The 15,708-nt window shown below is 37.2% G+C and overlaps 1 pseudogene; it reads right to left on the bottom strand.

The window, feature by feature from the left end:
* Positions 1-13,553: 13,553 nt before the first annotated feature.
* On the bottom strand, positions 13,554-13,997 carry LOC145002328 (polyadenylate-binding protein 2 pseudogene; annotated as a pseudogene).
* Between the last annotated feature and the right edge of the window lie 1,711 nt (positions 13,998-15,708).

Here is a 15,708-nt window from a genome sequence, read left to right as displayed (position 1 = left end):
TGCGGTTTATTTAACACTAATTTTCTATGTTGTTTATATTGCTAAATCTAGCTAGCTTACGGTTTACGCACTTAGAAACTCTGGCAAATCAGGTATTAATATATGCTAAACTAGTAGAAGTACATGCAGATAAATATTTTCCTAATAGAGACAAAGCAATAAAATAGATGCACCCAACTCACTGAAATTCGAAGGACAATTAATGTAACCCGGCAAACTGCAACGATTAGATTGACCATTTGTGGTCGATTTAATCTCAAGAAAATCAAGCTGAATGCATGGTTTAAATTAATAAACAAAGTTAATAACTATTGAAAAAATGTAATTCTAACAAGGTGAAAATAATGCTCTAAGTTGATTATACACAAGTTATAGACATGCCCTTAGTGGTTTTCGGCCAAATAGGCTTAACTCGCCTTAGGAGAGGGCTTGTGGCCAAGTCCGAGTAACTAAACGAGTACTCAGCCAACATGACCAAGTTTTACAACACAACATTTAGGATAATGATTGCATCCTTCTTATTGTTGCGGGTACTGGCAAAAAGTTAGTTGATGCTTATTCCCTAGATATCGTCAGCTTGTTCTTTGGGAAAGAAGCTCACGACTCGTAAGCCTTCTACCTCCACACGTCGTTGTTCAATTAGGATTTTGTATATCATGCAAAATTCCCTATTATTGTCAGCATATCATAGGAGTTTGGGTTATGTCTCGGTCCCAGTATGGTTGATCATCCTTTTAGACCAACTATCGATCATCTCCTTGATATGATATACCTCACTAACGATCTAATGAGACATGATCCCCTCCACAAGAGGATTTCTCTTTTTGCTCCTCAAACTACAGAGTATTATAAGGGCAGTTGTTTCCGGTTACTGTTTCCCTCCCAAGGGCAGGTTCTTAAACGTTACTCACCCATCCGCCACTGAAAACACCACCTCTTGTACCACCTCTTGTCTGACTTTCATATGCTAAGCATACCACCAACGTTCATCCTGATCTAGGATCAAACTCTCATGAGATTCATTATTGCATTACATATTGCTTCCTTTTAAGTAAACAAAACAAATTCATAATGGTCTTTCAGTGTAACGTCTAACTTGCACCCATGCGCTTCATATTATCCTGGAGTTCCTTCCCAAAACCTCTAACTTACATCCATGCGCTTCATGCTTCATATTATCCTGGAGTTCCTTCCCAAAATACAGCCACCCTTGACCCCTCACATCAATCCCACGAGCCTTTTATCTACGGATGGGCATAGGTGGGTATACACCTAAATTTAACATAATCGGAATCAACAGTTCCTAAAATATTAGAACCGGAACCGGAACCGACTATATCGGTTCTTAATATTTGGAATAGGAACCGAAACCGCCGGTTTTTTTATAAAAAAAAATAATAATAATAATAATAATAATAAAATCGGCTACAAGAACAAATAAGCTATAAACCCATATACAATGTCTTAGAGTTTGGTAAATGGTTCAATATAGAATGTCACTCAATTTTAGAGATATTGATGTCCAATCTATTGTGGCTAATGGCGTGGCACTACAAGAAAAAAGACAATTAGCGGCGAGAAAAGTTACCGATAAAGTGTAACAAAGTCATTGGTAATGGTAATAGTAGTGACACGTTGCCAGTAATAATTCGTTGCTACAGCTTTGTCGCTATTGATCAAAACGTATCCGGTAAAGATATTGTTGTCGCTAATGCTCCTGTCGCCGGCAATACTTGGTGTCGCCGCTAATGCCTATCGCCACTAATGATGATGTCGCTGGTAACAACATTTTTCATTTTTTAATTTTTTTTAATCAACGATTTTGGGTATATAAAAACCAATACATAATGACATTAAATATAGAAAAAAAAAATTACATAAGCACATCCGATTAGATACCAAATATTGTTATAATAAATTTCATATCAAAATAAACAACCAAAGTTTTACAATTCTAACAAGTAGAAAAGTGTGACGACAAGTGTAACATACAACACACAAATTAATAATTGAAAAAACCACCATCTCCCTTCCCATCATTTCCTCCTTGATTATTCTTCGATTGAAAAAACACACAAAACTCTTCCTTACATGTCGGGTCGTTGAGCATTGCCTGAAGATTTTCCAACTACCTAATAAATTACAACATATATAAATTTATAAATTAATATATCAAACATAAACAAAAACTACCAAAGTACATTCCTATTTCTTGCACTTAAATACAAGATATACCAAAAGTATATTGTTATTTCTTGCACTTGGGACAAAAACACAATTACCAAATCAACATGCATTTATCAATGCCAAAGTACATTGTTATTTTTAAACTAAAACAAAAAACTAAAGTACATTGCTATTTCTTGCACGTGGGACAAAAACCCAATTAACAAAGCTTTTAGCAAACAATCACCACAAACCAAAATTATGAAATCAACATGCATTTTATGATGCCAAAGTACATTGCTATCTTTAAACTAGAGACAAAAAACCAAAGTACTTTGTTATTTCTTATACTTGGGAGTTGGGACAAAAACCCAATTAATAAAGCTTTTAGAAAATAATCATCACAAACCAAAATTACCAAATCAACATACATTTTATGAAACCAAAGTACATTGTTATTTTTAAACTAGAGAAAAAAAAAACCAAAGTACATTGCTATTTCTTGCACTTGGGACAAAAACCCAATTAACAAAGCCTTTAGCACAAACCAAAATTACCAAATCAACATGCATTTTATGATGCCAAAGTACATTATTATTTTTAAACTATAGATAAAAAAACAAAGTACATTTCTATTTGTTGCACTTATATACAAGAAATACCAAAGTGCATTGCTATTTCTTGCATTTAAAATACAAGAAATACCAAAAATACATTGTTATATCTTGCACTTGGGAAAAAAGCACAATTACCAAATCAACATGCATTTATTGATACCAAAGTACATTGCTATTTGTTGCACTTGGGATAAAAAACCAATTACCAAAGCTTTTACAAAATAATCACCACAAAAAAAATTACCAAATCAACATACATTTATTGAAATTAAATAATCTTGTTTTACCTCTGATGGTTGTGGTGGTAATTGCGATGGCTGTAAAATCGACGAGATAGCAGATGGTTTTCGGTCGATACCTCTTATATAGCCATGTCGTTCTCTAAATACTTTCTCGAAAGTAGTTCTTTCTTGAGCGAGTGTTAAATCTCTTTCACCTTTTGGCTCTTACGTTTCTTCTAAGAGTGCTTCCACTAACCAATTTTGTATTTCCCAAAAGTGATAAACATTAAGTATAAATAAACAATTAATTATATGATAAAATTATAATTAAATACTTATGTATTGTTGTTCAGCCTCGACAATAACAAATACACCATCCCAATCGGCATGAGTCTTGAGAAATGTTTCCACTCTCTTAAGGTTCTATATAACATTAAAAATTAGATTATATTTTAAATAAATAATTAAATGTATCGTACATTACCTTCTTATAGTAAGTACTGATATACGAGCTTGACACCCCGGGATTCACGGTCGTTTGCATTTGACGGACTTTTTTGTTCCTTTCTGAAGCAATTTTGTGTTCGGTCATTTGGAAATACTCAATTTTTTCTTCAAACTATCGAGATCCATATCATCTGGAGGGTTGACTAATGCTCTCGGGATATCCTCATACCCTCCTACTCCCAAAAAATACTCTTTTGCATTAGCTTTATGCTCTCGATAACCTTTTAACAAAGCTGCTTGAAAACTCTCTAACAACATACGAGCGTGCGTCTGGATCCCGTTATTCAAATCAAACTTTGTCTACAAAAAAAGTTAACCAAGTAAAAACTAATCATAATTAACCATATAACTTTTTTATATAAATAATTTCCCCCTAAATGTTGTATTATTGTATCCATTATTGCAGGGGGGAACTTTTTTCCAATTTCATTTATCAAAAAGAACCATCCGCCACATTATTTTTCCAACTTCTCGTGCAAACATGTCTTTTGGATCTCCTACGGGAACATATGTCATATCCCTATCGTAATCCATGTTAATCGATTTTCCCTTATTCTGTAAGAGCGCTCTTTCAAGCTTAACATTTTTTTTCTTTGCCTCGGATTTTCTTACATTGCTCAATTACAAATATAATGAAAATTTATTAGAAACAATATTTAATTTATAATAAATGAATAAAAATAGTAAATAAAAATTCATAATAAGACTTACGGTCCTACTAATGACGAACAACACCTCAACCACCTGGGAAAGGTGGGTCCTCAACTCCATCACCCCCGTGTCCACGGCCCATAACAGCAACCATGGTGTACACAAATAAAAGTCATATTGACATCATTTCTTGAAAAATTATAAGATATACAGATACTTTTTATTACAAATACACATTACGTAGAAATAAACGTTTACATAGCAATAAACATTTCTATTTAAACTAGGAATCCAAATAAACTTCATATTACAAATACGAATGACATTCTATATTGAACCATAGGAATAAACATTTCTATTTAAACTAGCAATTCAAATAAATAATTGTGAGTAGTGGCACCATCGCAAGGGATCAGAGTGGACTTGGGAGCCTGAGGAGTAGATGAGGGTGCACTATCTAGAGTTGTTCGGAGCAAGTACTTTGAGGATGAAGTCTGATCCAAGTGGGGGAAAATTGTAACACCTGATGGTTCTAAGGTATTATATATTTAATTGTCTAAATCATATAAGTTGTTTTGGGCTTAGTGGATTGGGCCTTTTTGAGATGGATTAGTCGAGGTCGTACTCTAGGCGTAAGCCTGGTGTACGCGGAGCGTAAATGGAACACAAGGAATGCGGAGGCATGCACGTACATGCAGCGTACAAGGTGGTACATGCAGCGTGCGTAGTCAGACTCAAAACCCTAATGTCTTGGGTTCAAGCCCTATATGATGTCATTAAGTCCCAAGTGTTAGCCTTCTTATCAACCTCTACTATCAAGAAACCCTAATATCGAACCCTATAGCATCTTGGTGTGTTCTTGACCTTATGGAGTGTATTTTTGGTAGTTTCGAGCCTTGGAAGGAAGAATAAGAAGTTGGTGAAGAAGATTTGTTGGAGCTTTAGCTTGAAGATTCGGGTTATCATCATCATTTTGCACTCTTTTTTTGGTATAAAGCTCAGAACTTGTTGTGTTAAAGCTTAGATCTCCTTTGTTTGAGTTTTTGGACCCTTTTGGTCCCATATATGAGACCTTGTGGATTATTGTCATTTCTTAAGCTTAGATTTGCTACTCTTGGTGTTCTTTTGGTCATAGAGTCATAAAGTTGCCATCTTTGAATCTTAGAACTGTCCATGCATGAGTTTGAGTTCATTTAATGGAAGTAGAGTGTTGTATTTGGAGTTTGGGTTCATTTAGGGCATGCAAAGCTACCAAGTTAATGACTTTGTGGTTTAAGATGTTGCATATGACTCAGATATGTGAGTGGGACCCTTGGACTTAAGTAATTTAGAGCTTAATGGAGAAATAGCTTAATAGGTGAGTACGTTGGGCGTACAAGCTCATACGCACAGCGTACAAACCATGCAGCCTGTACGCTTAGTGTATAGTTGAGTACGCCACGCGTACTCAATAATTTGGGCTTTGCGTCTTTTGGGCCTCGAGTGGGCAACGTCCTTGGACAATGTTGTTTTTGGCCTTAATGGGCCATCTAAAATCGCGCCTTTGGATTGAGTGATTTTATTGGGCCTAAGGGTAAGGCCCATATTGGGGGCTTGGGCCCAATTTGGAAAATTGGGCCATAAATGGGCCTTGGAGGAACAAGTGGTTTTCGGCCGTGGTTTTGGATCATATTAGGTCAAGGGCAAATTGGTCATTTTACCCCAAGTATGGATTATTGATTATGGAATGGAACCTAAGTATTTATTGGGTGTTATTTTGTGTTGTCAGCTCAGGGAGTCATCAGGGCAGCAGCTAGGGATTTATTTCAGATAGACTCAGCATTCAAATTGAGTTTCCTCACTAGGTTTAGTGGGTCAAAGGCATCAAGGCCAACCTTCGATTGATTATGTTATTATACTTGTTGTCTGTGTGATACTTTTATGTGCTTATATATGTATGTTTATTGGGTGGGGCCCTTTATTCAAGTGTGGACGGGGCTCATATCTCATTGGGTGGGGCCCATTATGCGAGTATGGGTGGGGCACGTATCACATTTAGGCGGGGCCCGTTATATGATATGTATGGTATGTGGTCTTTTGGGGAAATCACTAAGCTTTGTGCTTATGGTTTTTAGTTTATGTTTCAAGTACTTCCGGTTCCAATGAGAAGAGCTCAGGTTGACTACGTCGCACACACCATATAATTTCTGTTTATGGGACATAATCTGATTTTTATGATGTTTGACATACTTATTTTATTCGGTCGTATGAACAATGTTTTGGAATACTATTTTTACATAAATCAAAAATGAAATTTTTGGGTCATGTTTCAAGGATGTTTCAAGTTGGTATCAGATTCTTGGCTTGAGGGATTTAGATATACTCTCGGGTGTGTCTGAACTCAAAATGAGGATTTGTTAAGAGTTTTCAAAAAGAAAAATGAATTCTTAGAAAGAGTTTTCTAAAATGTGGAAAGGTGTGGTGCATGCAATCAGCCGAGCTCAAGTAAGTTATCCCAAAATACCCATACATGTTTTATGATATGCTTCAAATCATGAATCTATGAATCGCATGCTAGATTAAGGCTAACGATCTAGGAGAGATGCATTTGTATGCCTGTTGTATGAGCTTGTAGACTTACATTCTAGTATTGATCAATCAGTAATAGGATGGCCTGATTAGGTTATGCTTGGTTCTGATTACTTGATGCTTGAATGTTGCTTGCTTTGTGATTTTAAGAGTTCTAACTAGCTTCAGCTAACTAGTTAGCGAATATGCTAAGTTACATATAATGGGAACTATATAATTTTAGAAGGTTAGGTTTTAACCCTATTACGCCGCTCTTGTTTGAGTCCATCCCTTGTAGTGTGAGACCTCTTATTCAAAGAATTAATATTTTGTTTTTGTAATATGTAATTGTATTTTTGAGCAAGTTAGAGGAAGTTAGCGGAAGTTCCTTATGCAGCTGATGGCAGAGAGTGGTGTGGAGTCGCCATAGGAAACCTAGGAAAACCTACTAGAAGTAGAGGATCCGTACTCGATCCAAGGAGGGTTGCGATGAAGCCAGGGAGCTTGTGGAGTTGTGATTTCCCCAATGTGTATACTTGATGCGTATTCTGATGGTTTATATTGTAACACTGTAAATTTTCAAACAAATTTTTTTCATTTTTGAATCATATAAAAACTCAATATCCCATTTTTTTCAAAACCACAATATATCGATTGTCAAAAACAAAAAATCAACAAAACAACTGATAATATCCCAGAATCCTTAAACATAATCTCAAACAGGTGTGTACAATTAAGTCGTCGCCTTCCTACGATCCTGAGAAGTACCTGAAACACATAACACACGACAAGGTAAGCACGAAGCTTAGTGAGTTCTCCAAAATACCACATACACAATTAATAAGACTCTCATGGCTATAGCTCAGCACGGACCCTCCGGTCATGCGTCTCGGTGAGGACCCTCTGGTCTCACGGCTCAGTGTCGACCCTCCGGTCATGTGTCTTAGTGAAGACCCTCCGATCTCACAGCTCTTGTTGGAAACTCCAGTCTTGTATCTCAGTGAAGACCCTCCGATCCTAACTCAATAGGGCACAGAAATATAGCATATATCACAAAGATAAAATGTGTAATAACACATAACTCAAATAAGCACATAGGACCCTCCCATCAATAACTCAATTAAGACCCTCCGGTCATACAATATTACCACTCAGGTAAGTATACCGAAGAGACTCACCTCATAAGTAAGCAAGTAGATCTAGTACCCCACGAATAGTCCAGACTCCGCCAACATAATATAATCATTTATAATTAGCAACTTGTAATAACCACTCCGAGATGTTAAGCTAATTTCTCCACTAAATCTCAAAAATGGTGAAAGGACCATTTTACCCCTCCATGGTCTCCAAAGTCCACAATTGACCAAACCCTAAAAGTCAACGGAAGTCAACACTCAAGTCAACAGTCCTTGTTGACCCAACTCGTCGAGTGAACCCATGCGGCTCGTCGAGTTCCTCATATTCTCAGAAGAATCAGGAAAACTCCAACTCAACTCGCCAAGTTGTAGCATTTTCAGACTATCGGGGATAACCCTAACTGACTCGTCGAGTTGGCTTATGCACTCGTCGAGTCCTTCTAGACCAATTCTCCTTCTGACGATTCCAAGCAAAAATAATGTCCCAAACTCTAGATCTACCCTCCCAAGGCTGAAATACCACGTAAAGCTGCAAGCTTTACGTCCATGCATGGCATCGAGGGTTAAAATGCAAAAACAGGCTCTATATGGGGTTTAATGCATAAAAGCTTGCCACTTGCTTGCTAAAGCTTGGATCTTTGTGCTCAAGGGACATCATATTGTCCAGATCTGAAGTCTCAACTCCATGGCAAGCTCAAACAACTCAAGAACTCAAGGAAGGACGGAAAAAGGCCCTAAACTCCCTAGAAAAGAGATCTAACCAAACAATGAGCAAGGTGGTAACTTTTTACCTTCAAATAGAAGCTAGGAATGAATGAACACCGGATCCAAGAGCTCCCTCTCGTCCCAAGCCTTTTTCTCCTCAACCTTCCTCTAAAAATGCACCAAAGTACACAATATTAGCCTCTGTTTCTCTCGCACAAGGTTATAACTCGATTAGTGTTTCTCTCAAAGTGTTAAGATGATAAGGGAGGTGGAAATGAAGGCTTAAGGTACTTTAAATAGGACACAAACCCTGAAAATTAGGGTTTTTCTCACTCAACTCCTACTTCTAGAGTTGGGGTCCTCCAACTCGTCGAGTAGACTCTAAAAATCATGTGGCCATTAACTCCTCCACTCAGCGAGTTGGGAAATCCAACTCGTCAAGTTTCTCTGACATCACAAATGCAAGTTAATTAAATATTATACCTTGGAGTCGGGATGTTACAATTCTCCCCCACTAGAATCAGACTTCACCCTCGAAGTCATCCTCCAGAATCAACTTTGGGTACTGTTTCCACATCTCAAACTCTGCATCCCTAGTCCACTCGGATCCCTTATGATGTTTCCACTGAACCTGAACCAAGGGAACCTATTTATTCCTTAAAACCTTCACATTCCTATCCAAGATCGCTATCGACTTTTCAATGTAGTTCAGGCGTTCATCAACGTGAATGTCCTCTAAAGGAACCACTATCGTCTCATCAGCTACACATTTCCTCATTTAGGACATGTGGAAGGTGTTGTGAATCTGGCTCAACTCTGCAGGTAGCTCCAACCAATAAGCTACCTTACCTACTCGGGCAATCACCCTAAAAGGACTAATGTATCTAGGGCCCAGCTTTTCCTGCTTCCTAAATCAGATCACCCATTTCCATGTGGATACCTTCAGGAGGACAAAATCTCCAACTTGGAACTCTAGCTCTGAACGGCGACGGTCGGTGTAACTCTTCTGACGACTTTGGGCCGTCAGTAACCTCTTCCCGACCTGATGGATCTAATTTTTCCTCTTGAGCACTATCTCAGTGCACCTCATCACTCTCTGCCTTACCTTTCCCCAATAGATGGGAGTCTGACACCTCCTCCTATATAAAAGCTCAAAGGGAGGAATACTGATACTAGAATGATGGCTGTTATTGTATGAAAACTCAGTCAAGGGAAAGTAAGTGTCCTAACATCTACCGAAGTCCATAACACATGCACGTAGCATATCCTCGTGTGTCTGAATCGTCCGCTCCTCTGCCCGTCTGTCTATGGGTGATATGTGGTACTGAATTGCAATTGGGTACCCAACTCCTCATGAAATTTCTTCCAGAATCTTGAAGTAAAACGCACATCTAGATCTGAAAATATCGATGTCAACACCCTATGCCATGCCACCACCTCTCGAACATAAATCTCGGCCAATTTCTCCGTAGAAGATCTCTCACTGATATCCAGAAACTGAGCACTCTTCGTCAACCGATCTACGATCACCCATATCGCATTGACCCCGCATGCGGTCCTTAGTAATTTAGTGATAAAATCCATAGAAATTTGTTCCCACTTCCACTGGGGAATCTCCAAAGGCTGCAACGGGCCATGTGGGCGCTGGTCCTCCGCCTTGACCTGATGATAGTTTAAGCATCTCTCGACTACCCATGCCACATATCTCTTCATACATGGCCACCAATAATCCATTTTCAAGTCCAAATACATCTTTATGGCTCCCGGGTGGACATAGAATCTCGACCTATGGGCCACCTCCATTACAATTCGTCGAGCTCCACCCGTATATGGCACCCATATACGCCCACGGAAGGTCATAAGCCCCAACTATCTGTCTCACTCTCAAAAATTTTCCCTATCACCCGCTCTCTCTTACGGTTCTTTGGTCTCACGGCCACGACCTGGGCCTCTCGGATGGTATTTAATATTGGAGTCATCATTGTCATCCTTATGCACATGTCTCGAATCGGAGCACTCACTGCTCTGCGACTTAGGGCTTCAGCTACCACATTATCCTTGCCAGGGCAATACAAAATTTCACAACCGTAGTCTTTCACTACATCCAACCACCTCCTCTGTCTCATATTCAGGTTGGGCTAATCCATGAGGTACTTCAGGCTCTTATGGTACGTGTATATGGTACACCAGACACCATAAAGGTAGTGACGCCAAATCTTGAGGGCGAACACCACCGCCCCCAACTCCAAATCATGGGTGGGATGCCTCCTCTCATGAGGCTTCAACTGACTCGATGCATATGCTATCACGTGCCCCCTCTGCATCAACACAAAACCCATACATGATATAGATGAATCACAGTAAACTACAAAGTCCTCCACTCCCTCAGGAAGGGCTAACACTAGAGCTTCACACAACCTCTAGCGAAGACTCTCAAATGAGGTATGCTGCTCGAGCCCCCAAACAAAAGTAATACCCAATATGGCCTTAAGCCCAAAAATGTCATGCTACAACAGGTAGGTCTGATGCCCAACCAAAACAAGTCCAAAGACCAACCAAAACACGAGTTCAAAAGTCTCGCAAGCCCATAGATAGCGTACGCGCGACGTACATGGCTCGTACACCCATTGTACGCTAATGATCTGGAAGTCAGGGCACTGGCCTAGTACATGCAGCGTACTCTCAAATGAGGTATGCTGCTCGAGCCCCCAAACAAAAGTAATACCCAATATGGCCTTAAGCCTAAAAATGTCATGCTACAACAGGTAGGTCTGATGCCCAACCAAAACAAGTCCAAATACCAACCAAAACACGAGTTCAAAAGTCTCGCAAGCCCATAGATGGCGTACGTGCGACGTACATGGCTCGTACACCCATTGTACGCTAATGATCCGGAAGTCAGGGCACTGGCCTAGTACATGCAGCGTACTCTAAAGTACGCCCAACGTACTGGCCAGTCAGCTTATTTTTATTCCCAAGTCTTAATCCATTCAGCTCCAATGTCCAAAACTTAGATCCAAGCTCATAATAGCATCTTAAGCCATAATGTTTCAAACTTTATGCTTTTGCATGCCTTGTTGGGGCTCAAACTAAGAATTAAGCCCTCTAACTCACTTAGGTGGTCACTAACACATGCACAATTGAGTCTTAACCTCCAAGATATGATTTTTATGACTACATATACTTCTAAGAGTCCAAAAGGACAACTCAAATGGCTTGGAGTAGCTCATACTCCAAGAAACCAAGTTATGGGACCAAAAGATGATAAAATCTACCCTAAACCTAGATCTAAGCTTAGAGTGATCAAGTTTCAAACTTTATACCTTCAATAGGCTAGAAATGGTGCACAAACTCTGGATCTACAAGCTCCTTATTCTCGTTTGCTTCTTCTTAAACTTCCTTCTTCTTCAAAACCACCAAAGAACACCCAAACACTCAATGTAAGCTAAAAAATGCACTTAAGATGGTTAGGGTTCAAGATTGGCACTAAAAGGGAAATGGAGGCTGAAAGGGTAATGGACTTCCGGGACTTAAGGACTTTGAATAGGGTGTAATCCCTAAAATTTAGGGTTTTCCCATGACATGAGTACGCCCAGCATACGTTGGGATCACCCCTGAAGGTGTGCATGCACGGAGTACGTCATGTGTACCTAATGCACGTCCAACATACTCACGAGACCCTTCACCCCCCCCCCCCCCTTCTAGTCTAATTAAATAGGATAATGGGTTAAATCCATACGTGGCGACTTGGACGCTTCACTCATCGAGCTTCCGACTCTGAAGGGGAGTGTTAGTGTATCACACATCACAATTGCACTTGTGATTGTTCCATATTCACTAAATATCTTGTTTAAATTATCATATGTAATTGATTCAGAAAGGTTCTTAACAAAGACATTAGTCAACTTTCTCTTGTCAACAGCCAATTCTCTTTCTTGCTTACATAGGAAGGGGCCTATTGTTGGGATTTAGTTCAAAATAGTTTCATAAACTTAAAAAATATGGCAACGGAAGACTTTAATTTTTGAAATAACATAAACATTTTATACCCACCAAGGATCTTCTTGCAAGTTATAGAAATATTAAAACACCAACCAAAGAAGAGGTGAAGAAATAACAACCTTTGTAGTTCTTTGGGTCCTCTCGAGATGCTTGGAAGTTGATGAAGAATATGGAACCTTTGAGACACCAACAATGACTCAACTTGATGTAAATGCTAGTCCAAAACTCTTAAACCCTTAAGCTTTAACTTCATAACCAATATGAACTTAAAGAAGGCTTGAAGATGCAAGTATTCTTCAAGTTTTCTAACCAAAGCTAAAGAGAAAGGGAAAGGGAAGAGAGGATTTGGATTTTGCATCAAGGAATGAATAAGCAAATAATCCAAGTGCAAGCTCTCTTATTTATATGCATAAAGTGAAGTTATTAACCATTAGTCCTTAGCACTTTAAGCAAACTTGTCCACATTGTCATAAGCATGTCTCCCATGCCTTTAAATCATGATTAAACAAGTCATACACTTCTTCTTTTTATGCATATCTCAAAAATTACATAAAGAAGAAGAAGAAAGAAATTCAAACTTTTATAAAATATAAACATTGTTTTTTAGGAAAAAGACAAAAGGATTCAACTAGTCCAAAAGTTTGTACATGACTTATAAATCATACCATATGATATATATATATATATATATATATATATATATATATATATATATATATATATATATATATATATATTAAGTTACTTGCTAATGGAATTTATTATTTCCATGAAATAAATAATTTCCAATTTAATTATAAGAGTTTTATTGAATATTTATTAAAATCAATTTCTAATCAATAATCAAATATATCAAGTTGTTGTTAGTGTGACCAATTAGTTTCATATGTTATTTAGTAATTAGTTTCATATGTTATTTAGTAATATCACTTTACTATGAATCTTGAGCATACTAGGCATTTCACCTATATATACTTGTTGGTCATTCAGAAGCATGACATTTAGCTTCTCAATGGCTTGTTGTGCAGCTCCCTCATATCATACTGCACAAACCCATAACCCTTTGACTGACTAGTTATGTCAATGGCAATCTTGCAAGAAAGGATGTTGCCAAATGTAGAAAAGGTGTCATGTAGTGCTTTTTGGTCAATTTCCTTGTCCAAATTCTTGATAAATATATTCCTAGATCCACTTTTGCATACATTGGGATGACGATCGGAATACATTATCCTAACAGACTTTCCATTGAGAGGTGTGAAGTTTAGCACCTCTATCGCCCTTGCAGCATCATGTGGGTTCACATAGTTGACATAGTCGTAGCCAAAAGATCTTCGAGTAGACAAATCCTTGCAAACTCGAACCGACACCACCTGACCTAGTTGGCTAAACAGCTCAAACAATTGTGAATCGATGACGTTCATCTCCAAATCACCGACATACAACATCAGCACAAACTACTGAGCGTTGCCACTATATATATATATATATATATATATATATATATATATATATATATATATATATATATATATATATAATAGCAATGTTTTTTTCTAGTTGGTCATGGCCATTAAAGAATCATTTGAATCCTCATAATTCGGTCCTAACTGTGTGTTCAGTGAGTTGGATAGGATAGAATAATTATTTGAACATCCATTATTATTTTAAATATTTTTTAGAGTTTTTAAAATGTTCTGTACTTTTAACAATTTTCATTCTAGTCTTATAAAGATTTAATTCTCTTACAAAACTTGAAACTATTCTTAGATTGGACAGAAAATAAAGAGATCTTACAAGTTGCCTTCGATCACAAAGCGCTTCACCATGTTGGATTATCTATCAAAATTATTACTTGCACAAAATAATAAAGAGCTTCATCACATGGGATTATGATGCATCAAAATCATTACTTGCACAAACGCATCGTACAAAAAGTTTATTATTTTACATGCGAGGGAATTAATTTAATATACCATATATATGCATAAAAATATACCAAATGGCACGGCAAGCCCATAAGAAATATTGAATTAAAAACATTTGTAAATTGGAAAAGATGGTACAACAAGAACGAAAGATGATACCGATCAGAATAATTTCAAGTCATATATTTCGTTAACATTTTTCAGAAAATTTATGTCTTGTATTATACTTATTTTGTACATATATTGTCATCATCTCACTGAGTTTATGCTCGTAAAAGTTGAAAAGTTACGCAATGAATAATCGATTAAAATACATGGCATGTCGAAATTTATCTGCCCATGTGGATGTAGATATCATGTGGTCCTTTTGGTTACTCGATATAATATAATAGAAAGGTATATTTAAAAGCTACTACGAATAAACAAAATAAAAATAAAATAAATACAAAAGTAGTTGAACGTTATTAACATTTTGTAACAAATATTAAAAAAACAACAAAAAAAAAAAAAAAAAACAAAAAAAAAAAAAAAACAAAACAAAACAAAAACAAAAACAAAATAAATTATGGTTTTTTAAAATAAATGTGTTCTTATTTTGTAGTTGTCACACAATTAATTAGGTTAGGTTGAAGGATGTGGTGCCATAAAAACCGTATTTTCTTTTCTCACATAGGTGTCATGTCAATTTTACCACACAAAGTGTTGTTCTTTGCCACATACTTAACACACACACTAAGTGTGGGGACTATGAGAGAGAGAGAGAACAATGAGTGTGGCTATGGAGTACCGCATCAAGTCTAACCGCAGTAGAAACCACAAGTTAGGAGCAGTGTGTTGCACTGCTGGGGTGGCTAATCACAGTAGAAACAACACCCCATACCCTATAGTCTTACTAGCTCCATTAGAAAATGGTGCGGCTACCTAGGTAATTATAATAGGTAATTAAAGTTGGAGTATAATAAAGTTTGACAATTTTATTAAAATATTATATATGTACAATTGGATTAAGGATTACATTTCAATCTTCCAAACATCTTTTTAATGTTTTTACTATACTTCTTTTCAAGAACATAGACCACCACACTATATGTAACGTCTCAAAAATATTAGTAAAAATTTTCATTTTCAACCCACTAAAACCATACAATCATTTGTTCAAAAGCCAACCAATGTTTTAAATGTATTCCAAAACATCAGAGTAAATCAAAACAAAAAATGCAAAAATAAACTG

This window comes from Lactuca saligna, chromosome 6 (genome assembly GCF_052625555.1).
Source record: "Lactuca saligna cultivar CGN05327 chromosome 6, ASM5262555v1, whole genome shotgun sequence".
NCBI classification, from domain to species: domain Eukaryota; kingdom Viridiplantae; phylum Streptophyta; class Magnoliopsida; order Asterales; family Asteraceae; genus Lactuca; species Lactuca saligna.
Note: the sequence above shows the minus strand (reverse complement) of the source record. Positions and strands in the feature narration are given on the sequence as shown.